Below are 20,986 nucleotides of genomic sequence, written 5' to 3' on the forward strand. Positions count from 1 at the left end.
AAAAGCAGTATACAGGGCTTCCTGGTGGCACAGTGGTTGAGAGTCCACCTGCCGATGCAGGGGACACGGGTTCGTGACCCGGAAACATCCCACATGCTGCGGAGCAGCTGGGCCCGTGAGCCATGGCCGCTGAGCCTGCGCGTCCGGAGCCTGTGCTCTGCAACGCGAGAGGCCACAGCAGAGAGAGGCCCGCGTACCACACAAAAAAAAAAAAAAAAAAATCAGTATACAGTTACGATGAATGCACCTTACACACTTTACTGAATCATAACATAGCAAAAAACAAAACCAAAAAAATCAGAATGCAAACGAGGAGGAAAATGGCATATATGAAATGGTGAATGAATTCATAAAAGCAGCAATAACAAGATGCTAGTAAAGTGACAGCCAGCAGCTGTAGAAGTTTGCAACAGGATAATTTATACCTTCTGAAAGGAAAGATATGAAGCTGTGACATTTTCTTATGCTGCTAATAAAGAACATGTAAATAAAATCTTTTTATCTGTTGATGCAGATACATATCATGAGTACCAAGGCTGAGATTCCTTAAATATCTGAAGAGGGAGAGTACACTGAATGAGAAGTAAAGTAACATAAGTTTATGAAGATGTAAGGTGGAGAGAGATGATAAAATTTAGGTATCTTATGTTAAAACAGAATATTGCATCGTAAGCTCAGTGTTGAAAAAACAAAACAGAATAAAACATGTAATGAACAACCAACAAGAAAAAGTACAAATAAATATACCGTGGGATGGAAGGACTAAAACCAAACAACAATAAATGAAAATAGGTTAAATCACTCAATGTAAAAAACAGTTATCTTAAGTTTGAAAGTCCCACTTTTTCTTTCTTTTTTTTTTTGACCAGAAAAAAATCCTGAGGAAAACAAAACAGGATTTTGTTTACATCTCTATTGTAGGACTTGTAATGATACAAAAATTATGTGTTTGTTTTAATGCCCTACATAATTCTAAGAGTTTCTCCTTATAAGGAGTTATAAATATATATCTCATTCTTCTTAGAATCCTCAGCTTCTGGCACACATTAGGACACATAATAAATATTCATAAATGGTTTCTGGAAGAATGAATAAAGAACCAATTAAGTTACATTAAGTGAATATTAATTTCAGGGAAAGGGAGACTTATGTGTGATAAAAATAGCTGTGATCAAGTGGAACAAAGAGCCCAGACATAAACCCACACTTACGTAGTCAACTGATTTTTGACAGGGTGCCAATAATACACAATGGGAAAAGGACAGTCTCTGCAGTAACTGGTGTTGGGGAAACTGGATATCCACATGCAAAAGAATAAAACTGGACCCTGATCTTATACCACTCATAACAATTAACTTGAAATAGATCAAAGACTTACACATAAGACCTGATACATTAAAACCCCTGAAGAAAACATAGGGAAGAAGCTCCTTGACATGGTTCTTGGCAATGATTCTTGGATAAGACACCAAAAGCACAGGCAACAAAAGCTAAAATAAACTAGTAGAACTACATCAAACGTAAGAACCTCTGCACACCAAAGGAAACAATCAAGAAACTGAAAAGGCAACCTACAGAAAGGGAGAAAATGTTAAAACATGTTTCTGATAAAGGGTTAATATCCAAAATCTATAAAGAACTCATACAACTCAAAAGCAAAAAAGCAAATAATCCAATTGAAAAATGGTTAAAGGACCTCAATAAGCATTTTTCCAAAGACATATGAATGGCTAACATGTATATGAACAGGTGTTCAACATCACTAATCATCAAATGCAAACAAAATCACAAGGAGAAATCACCTCACACCTTAAAATGGCTATTACCAGAAAGACAAGAAATAACAAATGCTGGCAAGGATGTAGAGAAAAGGGAAGCCTTGTGCGCTGCTGGTAGGAATGTAAACGGATGCAGCCACTATGGAGGACACTGTAGTGCCTCCTCAAAAAATTTAAAATAGAACTACTATATGATCCAGCAATTCCACTTCTGGGTATAAACCCAAAAGAAACAAAATCACTATCCCAAAGAGATATCTGCACCCTCATGTCCATTGCAGCATTATTTACAATAGCCAAAACATGGAAACAGCCTAAGTGGTCCATCAACATATGAATGAATAATGAAAATGCAATGGATATATACAATGGAATACTATTCAGCGACAAAAAGAAGGAAATTCTGCCACTGGAAACAATGTGGCTGGACTTATGCTATATGAAATAAGTCAGACAATGAAAGAAAAATACTACTGGTAGCACTTATATGTGGAATCTAAAAATAACAACAAAAACAACAATAAAAGCCAATTTCATAGAAAGAGAATGAAATGGGGGTTGCCGGGGGTTGCTAAGGGCTGGGGGAATGGGGAAATGGAATGATGTAAGTCAAAAGGTATAAAATTTCAGTTATTATAACTTCAGAGGCTCTAATGTACAGTACAGTTGGCTATAATTAATTATACAGTACTGTATACTTGAACTTTGCTGAGTGTACATCTCAAGCATTCTCACTGTCAAAAAAAAGAGTTAACTATGTGAGGTGATGGATGTGTCAATTATCTTGATCCTGGTTATCATCCCACAATATATATGCATATCATATCATCACACTGTACACTTGAAATATGTACAATTACATTTCTTGATATAATTATAGGTATAATTATATTTGTTGATACAATTATATTTGTTAACCTAATCCCCATGTATAAAATAAGTAATCTTATTCTGACTCCTGGTTTTAGCTTAATGTTATTCTTCAGACTTCTTTAGATAACTTAATTTGTCATTGTCACCTCTTTGTGATTTTTGTAATTTTTATTGAAATATAATATATATACAAAAACAATGCACAAGTGTACTTAAGTGTACAAATGGCTCAATGAATTTTCACAGTGAACACACCCACTTAACCAGAATCCAGGTCAAGAAACAAAACTTTACCTTAAATCCAGAAGTTCCCTCATGCCCCTATCTACTGCCTACACCCTATCTTACTCTCACTTGATAACCACAATGACATACCACTATACACACTTAGATGTCTAAAACGAAAACGTCAGAAAACACCAAATGGAGATATTGGCAAGAACATGAAGCAACTGAAACCTTCATACCTTGCTAGTGGGAGTATAAGTAAACATATATATGTTGGAAAAACATTTGGGAATTTCTTCTCAAGCTATATATAGTAATTCCTCCCCTAGTTATACACCCCACACGTGTGTTTTTCTTAACCAAAGGCCTGTAGAAAATGTTCACAGAAGTTTTGTTTTTAATAGCCAAAACCTAGAGAGAGCCCAAATGCCCACCAATACAATGGAGAAATAAACGGTAGCAGAGTCATATAGTGGAATACTATACAGCAATAAAAAGAAATAGATATACTTAGCAAAAGGAATGAATCTCACAGAAACTATATCGAGTGAAAGCCAGACATAGAAGCAAAAGTAATCAACAATAACAGAAGTCAGAATAATGAGGAACTTGGAGGACCAGGGAATCTCATGGGATACTTAAGTTTGACACTTAAGTTATGTACACTTTACTTCAATGAACTGAGGAAAAAAATACAGATATTTTTTGGAATTTATAACATCCGTTTGACTGAAAGTCTCTGAAATAAAACTGATATACTGTTCACGAAACGAATAGCCTGAAACAAAAAAGTATGAAATATCAAAACAAAACCAAGGCACTTTTTTAGGAGTGATGTGGAAATACAAAATTTTTCTGAAGTTCTTCTCTAGCTTGGATGAAAGACGAGCAATGGACAATCAAAAGATCTTGATGAGAAAGTATTATTTAACATACATATGTTAATAAAGAAATACAGATTCAATTACAACAATTACTAATGTGCTGGTAATCAGAACCAAACAGCAGCAATCTACCAAATTAGAAAAAAAAGAAAATAAATGTGACTAGCAGTGCATAAAGAACCAGAAAGTACGACAAAAAATATAATATAAAGAACATAAAAAATGTCAATGATGTCATACTAAGATATGTATTAAACTAAATAGCAAAAACAGCAACTAAGCTATAAGATGGCATATGAATGTGCTAAATTTCTTATCGATGGCAGACATACCTGACTTGAAAAACAAAACCTGCCACAGGTTATTTGTAAGAAAAGAACATGAAAATTTGAAAATAAAATGACGGGCAAAAAATCAAACATGCTGCAGAAAATATAAGTAAAATAAAAGTAGGTTTGGCTATATTTATATGAGATAAGGTAACACTGAGGGCCAAAAGAATTAAATGAGCAAAGATGATTATCCAAGAAGAGAAATACACTAAGTCCCCTACATATGAACAAGTTCTGTTCTGAGAGCACGTTCGTAAGTCCAATTTGTTTCTAAGTCCAACAAAGATAGCCTAGGTACCCAACTAACACAATCGGCTATATAGTACTGTACTGTAATAGGTTTATAATACTTTTCACACAAATAATACATAAAAAAACAAACACAAAAAATAAAGAAAACATTTTAAATCTTACAGTACAGTCCCTTGAAAAGTACAGTACATGGGAAATGGATTTGTAATAATTCACTGAGTTCTATAGTTAAGATATAGTTAAGATCTGTGACTTTTCTATAAACTTGCTACACATATACAAATAAGATTTATTAAAAACTAAGATACACTAATTTATTGATCAAAGAAGGCATGAAAATAGAAACTGAAGCCTGCATAAAAAAAAAAAGCACTACATATTGATACCTGGATTTTGTAGTTAAAATGGTACACAGAGGGTAATTACATCTTTAAATGCATACACTTAAAAGCTTTAAAATAAACTCATCTTCAACAAAAAGTTGGAAAAAATAGCCTATAACCAAGACAGCTGAAGCAAGGAATAAAGGTAGAAGTTAATGAAAATTATAGATCAATGAAGCCAAAAGCTGGTTCCTTGAAAGACTAATAAATACATATCTGTAATAAAAGTCACAAATGAAAAACTGTTAGAAATAAAAAGCAACAGATTAAACATTTTAAAAATAATACTACAGGGCTTCCCTGGTGGCGCAGTGGTTGAGAGTCCGCCTGCCGATGCAGGGGACATGGGTTCGTACCCTGGTCCGGGAAGATCCCACATCCTGCGGAGCGGCTGGGCCCGTGAGCCATGGCCGCTGAGCCTGCGCATCCGGAGCCTGTGCTCCGCAACGGGAGAGGCCACAACAGTGAGAAGCCCGCGTACCACAAAAATAATAATAATAATAATACTATAGACAAGTTTATGGAAAAAATACTGATGAACAGAATTATGCAGATCATTAAAAGAATAATACTTTTTGACCTAGTGGGTCTTGTTTCAAAACACAAAGATTAGTTATTAAGAGATGTGGAAATATCCCCCATAAAATGTTAAGAAAGCATTCGGAGAAATTAAACTCTCATTCTTAATAAGACTCAGTGAATACTTTGTGAATATGACAAAATCTACCCAGTCCAAGACAGCAGCACGCGTAATGAAGAAATATGGCAGGCACTCCCACTCAAATCTGTTTTGTTGGTGCTTGGTCAGGAAGTGTTATCCTTTTATTGTGCTTATTCTTCACAGACAGACAAAATAAAATTAGGTCCTTTAATCACATTACATATATATATATATATATATATATATATACATACACACACAAATATACACATATATATATTTTTAAAACTCCAGATGGATTAAGATACTATTTTTTTTTTTTTAAATTTTCTTTAAAACATGCTTGGTATTTTTAGACATAAAACATGCTTGGTATTTTTAGACAAAAAACATGCTTGGTATTTTTAGACAAAATAAAGAAAAATTTCATTAGGCCCTTGGGCTAAGGAAAACAGAATGAAAAATAGAAAGCAGGGACTTCCCTGGTGGCACAGGGCTTAAGAATCCCCCTGCCAGGGCTTCCCTGGTGGCGCAGTGGTTGAGAGTCCGCCTGCCGATGCAGGGGACACGGGTTCGTGCCCCGGTCTGGGAAGACCCCACATGCTGCGGAGTGGCTAGGCCCGTGAGCCATGGCCACTGAGCCTGCGCGTCCGGAGCCTGTGCTCTGCAACGGGAGAGGCCACAACAGTGAGAGGCCCGCGTACTGCAAGAAAAAAAAAAAAAAAAGAATCCCCCTGCCAAAGCAGGGGACATGGGTTCAAGTCCTGGTCCAGGAAGATCCCACATGCCATGGAGCAACTAAGCCCGTGTGCTACAGCTACTGAGGCTGTGCTCTAGAGCCTGCGAGCCACAACTACTGAGTCCATGTGCCACAGCTACTGAAACATGTGAACCAGAGCCCGTGCTCCATAGGAGAAGCCACTGCAATGAGAAGCCCGCGCACCACAACGAAGAGTAGCCCCCGCTCACCGCAACTAGAGAAAACCCTCGTGCAGCAACGAAGACCCAATGCAGGCAATAATTAACTATTAATTAATTAATTTAAAAAATAGAGTCCGCCTGCCAATGCAGGGGACACAGGTTCAAGCCCTGATCCTGGAAGATCTCACACGCCACGGAGCAGCTAAGCCCGTGAGCCACAACTACAGAGCCTGAACTCTAGAGCCCACAAGCCACAACTACTGAGCCTGCGTGCCACAACTACTGAAGTCCGTGTGCCTAGAACCCCTGCTCTGCAGCAAGAGAAGCCACCACTGAGAGAAGCCTGTGCACCTCAACAAAGAGTAGCCCCCACTCGCTGCAACTAGAGAAAGACCGCGTGTTGCAACAAAGACCCAATGCAGCCAAAAATAAATAGAAAGCACAGGAGGATTGTATCATAATATAAAAGTTACAGAAAACATACCATTAAATTAAAAGACAAAAAACATACTAAGATAATTAGTAACAATTACAACAAAAGGTTACATTTAGAATACATACGGAATGCTTACAAAACTCAGTGGAAGAAAACAACCTGAAAAGCCATAAATTTATGAAAACTGCACAACCTCAGTAATCAGTCACAAAATTAAAGTGAAGTTTTTCACCCATTACTGAGGAAATAACTTTTATACCTGGTGAGGAGGGAAGAAAAGTAGTCTGCTAATGAATAACAAGGTACGTAGAAAAATTAGAAATCCTCATATCCTATAACTCAAAAATATTAATCATAGAACACTAGAGCAGGGATTCTTAAACACAGCAGGTATCAGCATCACATGAACACCCTGTTAAAACAGACTGCTGAGCCTCACCCCTGAATTTCTTTTCCAGTACGTTTGAGATAGGGCATGAGAATCTGCATTTCAAACAAGTTTCCGGGTGCTGCTGCTGCTTCTAGCCAAAGAACCTCACTTTGAGAAGCACTGCTCTAGAGTCTAGAGATACACTTGTATTTGTGCGGAGAGAATGACACGGATATTCATAGCAGCACTGTTTATATTACTGAAAAGTGGAAATTATCTAAATGTCTACCAATAAAATACCTGGAATGGGAAAATATAACTTTAAAAGGAATAAAATAAACTACATATGGATCGATCTCAAATTATTAGTGAATTGGGAGAAAAATGTGTATCATACATATGTTAAAATAATTTACATATTTTTTAAAAGCACCCAAAACAATATACAGTATTGTTCAGCTAACTATATATTTTTCCAATGTACATACAGGGGTAAAATAAGAAGACTAGTAGAACTTGGAACTAGACTCGGAACTGAACTATGGGGCATAGTGAGGAAGACTCCAGGAAAAAGCCATCAGAAGAGTGGTATCAGAAGTGGGCAAAGGAGACTTTCCAGGAGAGAGTAGTCAGTAGGGTAATGTAGCAGTTGTTCAAGGAAGGCAACTACAATTAAGTCACTGGTGACCTGAACAGATTCTGAAGTGGAGAAGAACCAAGACAGAATGCTATGGGATGAAATTTGACTGAGAGGCTCAGAAACATTTACCAGAGAATTTAACTTTGAACCATCTGCTGCAGGACTTGTACACACAGCTGGGCTAAGATAAAGTAATTTTGTAATAGGCGTGCAGGCCATTTATTAATCTAAACACACCAAGTTGTATACCAAAATTAATAAGACTATCATAAAATTGATTATTTGAACCCTCTCTTGGACCCTTTTACTCCCAGTAAGGAATGGTTTGAGGCACTCATTTCAGGGAAGGTTACTTACTATGTGAGTCCCTGGAAGGTTACTCACTATGTGTCCCTACGTTAACACCAAGAAGAATATCTTCCAGTAAGAAGATATGTCTTTATGTCTTGAAAGGAAACTGTATCCAAGATACAGTGTCTCCCTTTCTGCCATGGTCATCATAAATGTATCTGCGGGTCAACTTAGAAACTATACATTATATAATGATTAGTATATATCTGTAAGCCAATTTGGTCCTGCTATTGATCTGTGAACTTTATATTTTCTATTAAGTTTGATTTTTATCTATAACTAATTTCCCATCTTAACATATGGACTCTTACAAATCTCACAAAATCCATTGTTAAATAAAGGAATGAATCAACAAACTTACCTGGGATTTATTCATTTTCTGCTGTTCTTGGGAAAATGTAGACAACTCTCAAGATACGCTGCGTTAGAAGAGGACTGGGGTCATGAAAGATCTGGCCTGTGTGGCAGCTCCTGAATTCTCCTTCCCTATAAAGCTAAACACACCACTAGATAAGGAAAAACCTCAATGTCCCTTTGACCTTCAGAAGAGTCAGGGAGACAGATGGTAGAAGACCACCTACCTAAACTCTAATATAATCAGGTAGCTCTTGGGTATAAAATTGTTCAGAGTTAGGTATTCACCTCCTAAGGATATTTTAACAGTTTAAATCTCCCCTGGTGTTCACAAAAAAAGTTTAAATGATAAAACTGGTCAAAACGAATTAAAAAACACATTATGAAGGAATATTAACTCTTCACCAAAGCTGCTGTTAAAAAAAAAACACTCAAGACTAAAGAAAAATAATAAAACTCAAAACTAAGCTGTTTATCAATTTCCCCACTAATATTACTAAACCTTTGGTTACTGACTCCACAGAAAGCTATAAAAAGCAGTGCTTTAAGACCCGTGTTTTAATTTATCTTTGTTGCTGTTTCTCAAAAGGATCTTTCATAAAAAACTTGCTTTTAGTTATATGGAAAAGTAAACAGTACTGGCTTAGGAGTCGCATCTTTTAGTCTTTGCCACTAACTGATCTGAACAAGGCACTAATCTTCAGAAACAAAAAGACAGAAATTCTATCACATGATACAAAAACCGGATAATTCTTGATCCTTCCTGAATGCTCGGGCAGGCGGAACAGAGAGACAACGTGTATCAAGATGAAGTGATGGACATGACCGAAGAGCAGTTCGGAATCCAAAAAGCATAAATGGAGAACCATAGGCATGGGTATGTGTACAAAGCTAACTATTGTATTACTCAGCCTCGCGCGCTCTCCCCGCAGCACCGCCCACCTACCCCGAGAGGCTCGCTGCACCCGTCACGCATGCGTATTAAGCCCTCCTCCTGCGCCCTCAAAAAGGGGGCCTCTCAGACAGCCGCGCCAGCTCAGTGCTGGGGCTAGTCAAGCAGGGGCTTCGGCTTCTTTTCCTGACTGAGACGCCAGCCTGCCGCCGTCCCGGGGGTCCGCAGAGCTCCTTCCCACCACCAGGCACCGACCTTCTCCCTCCCGCCCTCCAAACCGAGGGCTCCCGTCGGCCCTCCCCCAACCCTCCCGGGCTCACCCGCCTCTCCCTCGTCGTGTAGCACTGGCCCTAGAAGAGCGCACAAACCCGCCAGCCCGGGAACCGCTTCCCAAGCAAGGCCTGAGGAAAACAGAAGTAAAGGCTGCAGTGCACAGAGGCGGAAGTGCACAAAGGTGGCTCTAGGCATGCGCAGATGGCCCGCACGCAGGGCCCAGACAGTCTGAGCCAAACGTCTTGAGCCTCCGCGACTGGCGGTTCGGGATTGGCTGAGAGTGCAGCCTTACCTAGCAGTGGGAAGTTTGGAGTTTTAAGTTCCCTAAGCTTTAAGCTGGTCAGGGACTCCCCCCAAAGTTACGGATTACAGCTGAGTTCTCTGTGCAGCCAGAATGCAAATTTACACACAGAGCTGTCAAGGAAAGGGAACCTGTATGTCAATTTCACTTGTTTTTAATACTGGGAAATAGACCCCATTAATAAAAGAATAATATGCGCCATCATCAGCGATTTGTTCAGGAATTAAAAAGCGGAGGAGGGGCGGACAAGAAAGCCAGTTCATTAAAATCATGAAAGCAATAAATGAAAATTGTAGATAAATAAGACACAATCCAAAAGGAAACAGTCATATAAACATTCTTTCATTTGTGACATTAAAATTACTTGAAAAAGGGAGATATACCCTTTCATAGAAAGATTCAAAAATTTTGGACAAAATTCCAATAAGAATCTCAACAAATTTTTGCATGTACTTTTTTCTCCGTGACTTTTTAAAGTATTGTGTACTTTACAAAAGCATTCTCAACTTCATCTGGAATAAAAATAAATCTAAATTAACATCCAGAAAGCATTTCAAAAAGGAGAAAGCTGCCTAAGAAATATCAATACGTATAATGATTGCTCAGTTATTAAAGTAGTTTGGCATCTGCTTCATGATAATACAACGTCCATGATTAAGAATGTTTTTAAAATGTAGTATAATAAACGTAGCATTTCAAAACAATGAGGGAAAGAATGAAATATTCCAAACATCAAGTCATTCCCAACAATTGGGAATAAAGTTTATATCCATAGATCACATGTGATACGATACAGTTCACATGGATTCAAGATTTGAAATGTTTAAAGTAAACCACTTAGTAAAAGAAAATAAATTGAGATGAGAAGTTGTGACACAAAGAAACCCATAAATTTAATGTGATACATTTTATTATGAAGAATAGCAAACAACTCAGTTCTAGTTTTTAAAAGATGTTAAAAGCAAAGAAACCAGGAAATTATATTTTTACTATACAAAAGAAAAGATGTATTACTTAATAAGATCTTTAAATCAATAGAAAGAAAAAACTTAAAATAGGCTACAGAACTAAGCAGCAATATAATAAAAAAGAAAATTCAAATGAATACGTGTTTGAAAAAGTTGATTATGAGAATTGAAAGAAATGTAAATGTTTATGTAAAACATGTAAGATATCATTTACTGAGATTTAACTTTTTTTAATTTAAAATTTATATATATACACAGAAGTTCATTTTATTTGGTACAGTTTTATGAGTTCTGACACATGCATAGATCTGGGTAACCACCACTTCAGTCAAAATACAGAACTGTTTCATTATTGCCCCCCAAACTGCTTCATACCCTTTTGAAACAAAAACCTCTCAGCACTCTTAACTTCTGGCAACCACTATGTATTCTTCATGCCTATATGTTTGCCTTTTTAAAAAAAGTATTTTTACAAATACCTACAACAAATATTATAGTTAATATGGACAGTGTTCAACTTAAAAGTAGGACAAAAATAAGGATGCCTGCTATCTCCAACTTTATTCAGCATTTTTCTAAAGTTCTTAGAGTAATATAGTAAAACAATCATATACACAAAATTCAAAGAAAAGTATCCAAAATAAGAGTTTTAGAAAGTCGATTCAAGTTCAATATAAAAAATTTCAGAAAATTAAATTATTTTAAAGGTATACCTAATAATAGCATGAAAAATATGAAAATCTTTACAAAAACTATAATGAGGGATATAACAAATTCCTAGATAGGAAGTCTCAATGTTATAAAAATATCAGTTCTCTCCATGCTGATGTACAAATTCATAGCAATCTCAAATAAAATCCCCTCCACGACTGGGGGAAGGGATTATATCAGGAAAGAGCCAAATAAGAATATCAAAGGGCATTAATGGATGTGGTTCCTGTGACTGTGCTCAAGATTTCAGCAGGGGCTTCCCTGGTGGCGCAGGTTCAGAGTCCGCTGCCGATGCAGGGGACACGGGCTTGTGCCCCGGTCCGGAAAGATCCCACATGTCTCAGAGTGGCTGGGCCCGTGAGCCATGGCAGCTGAGCCTGTGCATCTGGAGCCTGTGCTCCGCAACGGGAGAGGCCACAACAGCGAGAGGCCCGCGTACCGCAAAAAAAAAAAAAAAAAAAAAAAGATTTCAGCAGGAAGTCCACCCATGAGCTTGTGGGTGTACCTCAGTGAGGATCTCCCCACTGGGTCCACAGGCACCACCAACGCCCCAAGTGCTAAAACACACTTCCCACCACTCTGCAGCCAGCCCCTTGTGCGTGCTCCCAAGAACAATGGCAAAAGTAAGTCCAGTAAACAGAGTGCTATCAGGAAAACAGACCAGGATCTTTTTTTTTTTTTATTTTTTTTTATTTTTTGGCTGAGTTAGGTCTTCATTGCTGTGCGTGGACTTTCTCTAGTTGTGGAGAGCAGAAGCTACTCTTTGTTGTGGTGCGTGGGCTTCTCATTGCGGTGGCTTCTCTTGTTGCGGAGCACGGGCTCTAGGCACATAGGCTTCAGTAATTGCAGCATGCAGGCTCAGTAGTAGTGGCTCACAGGCTCTAGAGTGCAGGCTCAGCAGTTGTGGCACACAGGCTTAGCTGCTCTGTGGCATGTGGGATCTTCCCAGATCAAACGCACGTCCCCTGCACTGGCAAGTGGATTCTTAACCACTGCACCACCAGGGAAGTCCCAAGACCAGGATCTTTGAGCAAGGAAAAAACCACAAACTTGACGTATAGTGCCATCTTCTAGAAAAAAGAAGTTTGTGGTAGCCAGCTTGGTGACCGGTAAAATTCAGAAGAGACATAAAAACTTAAGAACCCTTCCACAAGAGGGTAAGAAGAGTGGAGAAGATGTAACCATACGAAGGCAGGGGAAAAAAATCCCTGATATATTAAAAAAAAAACTGAGCACAAATGTACAGTATAACTCACCTGAAGGCAAATAGTAAAGAATTTAGAAGGTGTCTGCTACATCAAATGTGAAAGCAGCAATGCAAAACTACAAGGAACATGAAAAATCAAGGAAACATGTCATCACCCAAAGATAGCAATAATTCTCCAAACACCAGGCTCAAAAGCAAAGAATTCTGTGATTGAGCTGACAAAGAACTCAAAAGAGCTGTTTTGAATAAACTCAAAAAGTTACAAGAAAACTCAGAAAGCCAATCCAATGGTATCAGAAATAAAAAACATAACCAAATGAAATATTTACCACAGAGATAAAAATCTTTAAGAAAACAAAACAGAAATTCTGGAGCTTTAGAAGTTAATGAATAAAATGAAAATGCAATAGAGAGTATCTACATCAGAGCAGACCAAATGTAAGATAGCCAAAGTGAGCTACAGAATAGGAACTTTGAAATAACCCAATCAGGAGAGAAAAAAGAAAAAAAAATGAAGTAAGCCTACATTATTGATGGTACTCTACAAATGTACAAGTATTGGAATAACTTGGGTTCCAGAAGGAAAAGAGAGGGAAAAGGGGAACGAAAGTTTAAAGAAATAATAGCTGAGAACTTCCCAAACCTGGGGAGAGACATGGACATACAAGATCATGAGCTAATAGTTCACACTAGTCTCTCAATTCAGAAAGACCTTCTCCAAGACACATTATAATGAAACCGTCAAATTCAAAGATAAAGAGAGAATGCAAATAGCAGCCAGAGGGAAAAAGAAGATTCAAACCTATCCAGGAACCCCCATTAGGCTACCAGCAAATTTCTCAGTAGAAATTCTATAGACCAGGAGAGAATGGAATGTTGTATTCACAGGATTGAAAGAAAAAATACTCCAGCCAAGATTTCTAACCAGCAAAGTTATCCTTCAGATATGAAGGAGAAATACTTTCCCAGACAAACAAAAGCTGAGGGGTTTCATCACCACTAGACATGCCTAGAAGAATTGCTGAAAGAAGTTCTTCAAGATGAAATGAAAAGACACTAACCAGAAACATGAAAATGTAAAGTATACACACACTGGTGAAAATAAATATACAATTAGACTTAGAAAACTCTAATTCTATAAAAGAATGGTGTGTTAACCACTTACCTAAAGCATAAAGCTTAAAAGAAAGGAGTATTAAAAATAATTATAGCTATTATGTGCTAATGAATATATATAATATAAAGAGGTAAAAGTGATATCAAAAATATAAAAGGGGGAGTAAAAGTGTGAAGCTTTTGTAGGCAAAGTTAAGTTACTATCAGCTATAAATGGACTTTATTATCTATGAGATATTTCATGTGAGCCTCATGTTAACCACAATGTAAAAACCTAGAATAAATTCACAAAAGAAAAGAAGAAATGGGAAACAGAGGATTCCACCACAGAAAATCACAAATTTACAAAGGTAGGCAAGAAGAGGGGAAAAGAATATGTGGAAATACAAAACAAGCAGAAAGCAATTAACAAGATGATTTCAGTAATTCCTTACATACCAATAATAGCTCTAAATGTAGATGAACTGATTTCACCAATCAAAAAGCAGAGTAGGTGGACTGATAAGAAAAACAAGACCCAATTATATGCAGCCTACAAAAGACTCACATCAGCTTTAAGGACATATGGTCTCAGAGTGAAGGAATGGAAAGATAAATTCTGTGCAGGGTGACACCAAAAGAAAGCAGGGATAGCTATACAAGCCAAAAAATGGTAACAAGACAAAGAAGGTAATTACATAATGATAAAGGGGTCAGTTCACCAAGAAGATACAATTGCAAATATATATGCACCCAACATCAGAACATCTAAATATATTAAGCAAATACTAACAGATCTGAAGGAAGAAATACATAACAATGCAATAATAGTAGGGGACTTCAATACCCTGTTTTCAACAAGGCTAGATCATCTAGACAAATAAAGTTGGACTTGAACCATACATTAGACCAAATGGACTTAACAGATATTTATAGAACATTCCGTTCAACAGCAGCAGAATACATATTCTTCTCAAGTGCACACAGATTTTCTCCAGAAGAGATCATATGAAAGGCCACATAAGTCTTAACACATTTAAGAATATTGAAATTGTATCAAGTATTTTTTTTACCATAATGGTATGAAGCTAGGAATCAACAAGAAGAAAGCTGCATAATCTAAAAATAAATTGAATTAAACAGCACACTCTGAACAACCAATGGATTAAAAAAAGCAAAGGGAAATCAAAAAATATATTGAAACAAATGAAATGGAAACACAACAAACCAAAACCTCTGGGATGCTTCAAAACCAGTTCTGAGAGGGAATTTTACAGCAATAAATGCATATATTAAGAATATAGAAAGAGTTCAAGCAAACCACCTAACTTTACATCTCAAGGAGCTAGAAAAAGAGGAAGAAACTAAGCCCAAAGTTAGGAGAAGGAAAGAAATAACAAAAGTCAGAGCTGAAACAAATGAGAGACCACAAAAAACAATAGCAGAAAACAAATCTTAGATTTCAAAAATCTAAGGTTTTTTGAAAACAGAAACAAAATTGACAAACCTTTAGCTAGACTCACTAAGAAAAAGAGCGGACTCATAAATGAAATCAAAAATGAAATAACTGACATTACAGAAATACAGAGAATTGTAAGAGACTACTATGAACAATTATATGCCAATGTGTTGGATAACCTAGAAGAAATAGATAAAGTCCTAGACACGTAATTACATATACGAAAAAATATTATTGTAGTTTATGCAGATACAGCCAATTCAAACTGAGAACTGTAAGGTTTTACTTAACGTCTTCTGTGACATCTGTATCTCCTTTCTTCCACACTGGAAAATCTCGTTCTCAAGGACATGGGAAATAATTGAATTAGAATATCCAATTAGTCATTTGTTTCACCTCAAATGATGCACACACAGGTTCAGATTAACAATATCCATAATACCATATAAGACATTGATGAAAGAATTTGAAAAAGGCAGAACTAAACGGCAAGATATTCCATCATCACGGATTGGAGAATCAATATTGTTAAATGTCCATGCTACCCAAAGCAATCTACAGATTTAATGCAATCCTTATCAAAATTCCAATGGCATTTTTCACAGAAATAGAACACAAAAATCCTAAAATTTATATGGAACCATAAAACTCACCCAATAGCCAAAGAAATCTTGAGAAAGAAAAACAAAGTTGGGGGCATCACACTCCCTAATTTCAAACTATATTACAAAGCTATAGTTATCAAAACTGTATGGTATTGGCATAAAAACACACACAGATGAGTGGAACAAAATAGAGAACACAGAAATCAACCCATGCATATATGTTAAGCTAGTTTATGACAAATGACTAAAAATATACAATGGGGAAAGGACCACCTCTTCAGTAAATGGTGATGGGAAAACTGGATAGCTACATGTAATGGAATGAAACTGGACCATTATCTTGACACACACACAAAAATTAACTCAGAATGAATGAAAGCCTTTAATGTAAGATGTGAAACCACAAAGCTCCCAGAAAAAAATAGGCAGTAAGCTCCTTGAACTCAGTCTTGGTGATGATTTTTTTGGATCTGACTCCAAAAGCAAAGGAAACAAAAGCAAAAATAAACAAGGAGGACTACATCAAACTAAAAAGCTTCTGCATGACAAAGAAAATCATCAACAAAATGAAAAGGCCTATCCCAACTGGGAGAAAATATATGCAATTCATGAATCTGATAAGTGGTTAATATCCAAAATATATAAAGAACTCATACCACTCAATAGCAAACAAACAAGCACTCTGATTTAAAAAACGGTCTGAAGAACTGAATAAACATTTTTCCAAAAAAGATAATATAGGTGGCCAATAGGTATGAAAAATGCTGAGCATCACTAATTATCAGGGAAATGCTAATCAAAACCACAATGAAATGTCACCTTACACCTATCAGAATGACTATTATCAAAAAAGACAAGAAATTACAGGTGCTGGAGAGGATTTTGAGACAAGGCAACCCTTCTGCACTGTTGTTGGGAATGTAAACTGGTGCCGTCACTGTGGAAAAAAGTATGGAGTTTCCTCAAAAAACTAAAAGTGGAACTACCATTCGACCCAGCAATCCCTCTTCTGATACAAGGAAAACAGTAATTTGAAAAGATGTATGCATCCCCATGCTCACTGCAGCATTATTTACAATAGGCAAGATATGAAACAACACGTGTCCAATGATGGATGAATGGATAAAGAAACTGTTGTACAGATATACAATGGAATATTATTCAGCCAAATAAAAGAATGAAATCTTGCCATGTGACAACATGGAAGAATCTTGAGGGCACTATCCTAAGTGAAATAACACAGACAAAAAGAAATACTGCATGATCTCATTTATATGTGGAATCTTTAAAACAAAAATCTTAGGAACAGAGAACAGATTGGTGTTGCAGAGACAAGAGGTAGGTGGGGTGAAATGGGTGAAGGTGAAAAGGTACTAACTTCCAGCTATAATATAACATAAATAAGTCATGGAGATGTAAGAAACAGCATGGTGACCATAGTTAATAATATTATATTGCATATGTGAAAACTGCTAAGAAAGCAAACCTTAAAAATTCTCATAAAAGAAAAAAGTTTTTGTACCTATGTGTCTTGACAGATCTCAACTAGACCTACCATGGTGTTTATTTCACAATATATACAAATAATGAATCCTTACATTGTACAGTTGAAACTAACATAATGTTATATGTCAACTATACCTCAAAAAAAAAAAAACTATGATATCCTAGGAACAATACAATATCAGAACTAGTTGTGACTTCTGAAAACAGTTAAAACTTTTTTTGCATGAAATTCTCTCCTTCCCTTCCCCATTTTTTGTTTGTACCATATCTACATTCTCAGAACATAAAGCCATTGAGATAGTCTGGGACCTGGGATCCTCTACCTGTACGCATGTACTTGTACCTGGGCAAACGTCTCCTCCAGCAACTGAATAGTATATAACTATAAGGGACTAAAAATAGCCGCATGCATGCCAGTTGGGGGCAATTAGGAACAGTAAGATACTAAGGGCCACAAACCAACTGCTGCTTCTGAGGTGCCAGGAGCAAAAGCAGGGTACTGCACATGATCCCTGCACACAGCACCACCAAGGGGGTGGGCAGGCCACCTAAGCCACACTTCAGTCCGACCCACCAGTCCTGCCCCCACCCTCACTCCATTTAAGGAAGTAGCCTACCCCTCTCGAAGAGTGAACAAGGGCACCTGTTACTTGTTTTCGCTCCCTTGTGCTGCAGCACTAGTCCCAATAAAGGCTTGCCTGAATTCCTCCTCCGGCCTCATCAATTTCTGTGAGTAAAGCGTCCAAGGGCCCAAATCTGTATCAGTTACATAGTATAACCTCTTCTTTTTAACCCGCATTTAATCTTAATTCTAGAAGTAACTATATATTTACTGCTCACACTAATCCTTATTGCAATGTCTCTTTAGTTATTGTGGTTTCTGAAGCTGGTTCTTCAGTAGATTCCTCAAGGAAGGCTCCTGGAACACTCTCCTGAAACACTGTAATAAAGATAGGGTCAGTATCACTGACTTTTCTTTTTGCCTCCAGCTCCAATATGATTCAATATGGGACTTTTAATGATTCTGTCTTTATTTCAAAGTTTGATATTTTGTTCATCAAGGACTTTTTGACACTGAATTTAGTTTTTGAATAATTATTGCATTAAAGCCTCATTTATCTTGATTACTGAGTTGTTGGTGCCCCTGAAATTTTATGCCCGAGGCCACTGCCTTTCTCACCTCACCCTGGTCCAAGCACGGAGTTGGAGCTTCTCTGTCCTTTGTCTTTACTGTTCCCATCCTATTTACTTTGATAGCCCTCCCAACAGTTGCTGTGCATGCATAATCCAGTCCCAAAGGAGCCCTGGCGGCTCAGTGTGAGAATTCAAAGACATCCATGCCTTACCTTAGACCTCTGCCTCACTAACTGGTGGAGTAAACCAAGTTTCTCCCAGTCTCAGCTGCAGCTCCTGGCTAGGCTCTTGCGTAGCACAAGCTCAAAGCTCTGCTGTGGTTCCTCCTTTGGTCCCTGCACCGCGCATGCATGGGGCTCTCCTGGGAAGGGGCACGCGCAGGCTTGCTCTGCCTCTGTACTGAGCATGCGCAGGGCCCTCATGTGTCCAGTTACACGGTTGCTTCCTCCTGCTTTCCCCACACTTAGGGTGATGTTGAGCAGGTATAACGGCTGTTGTCCACCCAGTTGTATTTTGCAGTAACAGGGGGATACCTTGTCATCTAGTCTCCTTGTAAATATTGCCCATGGGTTTCGGTTTTAATGTCTTATGCTCTGTGTTTATATGCAGATTCTGGAACATAAAAACTATGCTTCCATGATCACACCAACTTCCCAGAATTCCTAAATATATTTTATTTTTAAAACGGTACTTCAAAAGAAAACAATGGAGAACGGAATTAATTTTTTACATACAGAAAAAAACTACATTACATTTTTTTAAACTACATTACAAAAGAAACCCACAAAAGGCTATTTTCTGCTCAAGGCCTAGACATGTTCCCACTGTCAACAAGGTAGTTGCAACTGATAGGGATGTGGCAGCTCCTGGTCCAGGCAAGATGTAGAGCAAACACATGGGATGGCCTGGCCCAGCTCATAAGAGAGAAAGGGAAAGGCCCTGGGAGTGAAGAGAGAAGGGAAAACCAGGTAAAAGTTTGTGACCCAATGTTTCAGCTGTCAGCGTGAAGTTCCTGCTACTGGTCCACGGAGCCAGGTGAGGGGCTGAGTTTCACTCCCTTTTGGTGGGAGAGGAGGCAGGGATCAAGGATGGACACACACAGAAAGCCAGGTCTGCTGGTGGACTGTGCCCCTAACAGAAGGGTGACTAGAAACATTCTACTCACTGAGGAAGCTTTACTGTCTGGGCTCTGGGTGAGCCAGAAAGACACTACCCTAACAGGGGGGAAACTGTAGGCCTGTGCTGTGGACTGGATATTTATGTCCCCCACATTCATATGTTGGAACCTTAGCCTCAAACGTGATGATGTTAGGAGGTGGGGCCTGTGGGAAGTGATGACGTCAGAAGGCAGTGCCCACATGAATGGGACGAGTGCCCTCGTAAAAGAGGCCAGAAAGAGTCCCCTTTCCACTTCTGATATGTGAGGACCCAGCAAAAAAAGGACCACCTATGAACCAGAAAGTGGGCCCTCAGCAGACACAGAATCTGTAGGTGCCCTGATCTTGGATTTCTCAGCATCTAAAACTCTGAGAAATAAATTTCTGTTGCTTATATGCCACCCAGTCTGTGGTATTTGTTACAGCAGCCCAAACGGACTAAGACAGCCTGTGATTCAAGCAGCCAGTGTCTGATTGTAAATGCTATGGATATAAGTAAACAGAGGAAGAGGCTGGAGGTGGGGAGTTGGGGACGTTTTGTTTTAACTAGGGTGGTAAGTGAAGTCTTTGTGTCAGGGGGAACATGAAAGAATTGCTTTTTAAGAAGAATTCTATATGTTCACCTCCATAGGGCCTGAAAATGCACTTAAGAAAATTCAATATCCTTTTCTAATTAAAAACCAAAATAACACAACAAAAATGGCAATAGTTAGAAATGTCCTTAACATGAAAAAGAAACATGTATACGTCAAAACCCCAAAGCCAGAAAGAATCGCTATCACCAAAACATGCCCTGATCTCACTACGAACAACAGTAAGCAGAGACTACAAATGGGAGGATTAGAACCCCAACACCTTCATGAAATAGGTAATTTGATAAAACTATAAAAGAAATTACTGTAAACTGGTTAAAGATCCAGAAGATTGCATTGGAATCATAAGTGAATAACACACCATGAAAAAAAATACCAGGAAAATTAGAAAAACAAAACAAGATAAAAAAAAATTCTAAAAGTAAAAAAACACTGCCATGGAAATAAGAACACTACTGGGTGGATTAGACGGCAAGTTAACCGGGGTTGAAGAGAGAATTAGTGAACCCGAATGTTGCAGAGAGATAAACTAATGCAAAATAAAAACAGGGCAAAGACAGTGAGACAGATGAAGTGTAGAAAGAAAGAGTTTAATATTCCCTGGGATTTTATGATGAGAAAT

This window comes from Phocoena phocoena, chromosome 16 (genome assembly GCF_963924675.1).
Source record: "Phocoena phocoena chromosome 16, mPhoPho1.1, whole genome shotgun sequence".
Taxonomy (NCBI): Eukaryota; Metazoa; Chordata; class Mammalia; order Artiodactyla; family Phocoenidae; genus Phocoena; species Phocoena phocoena.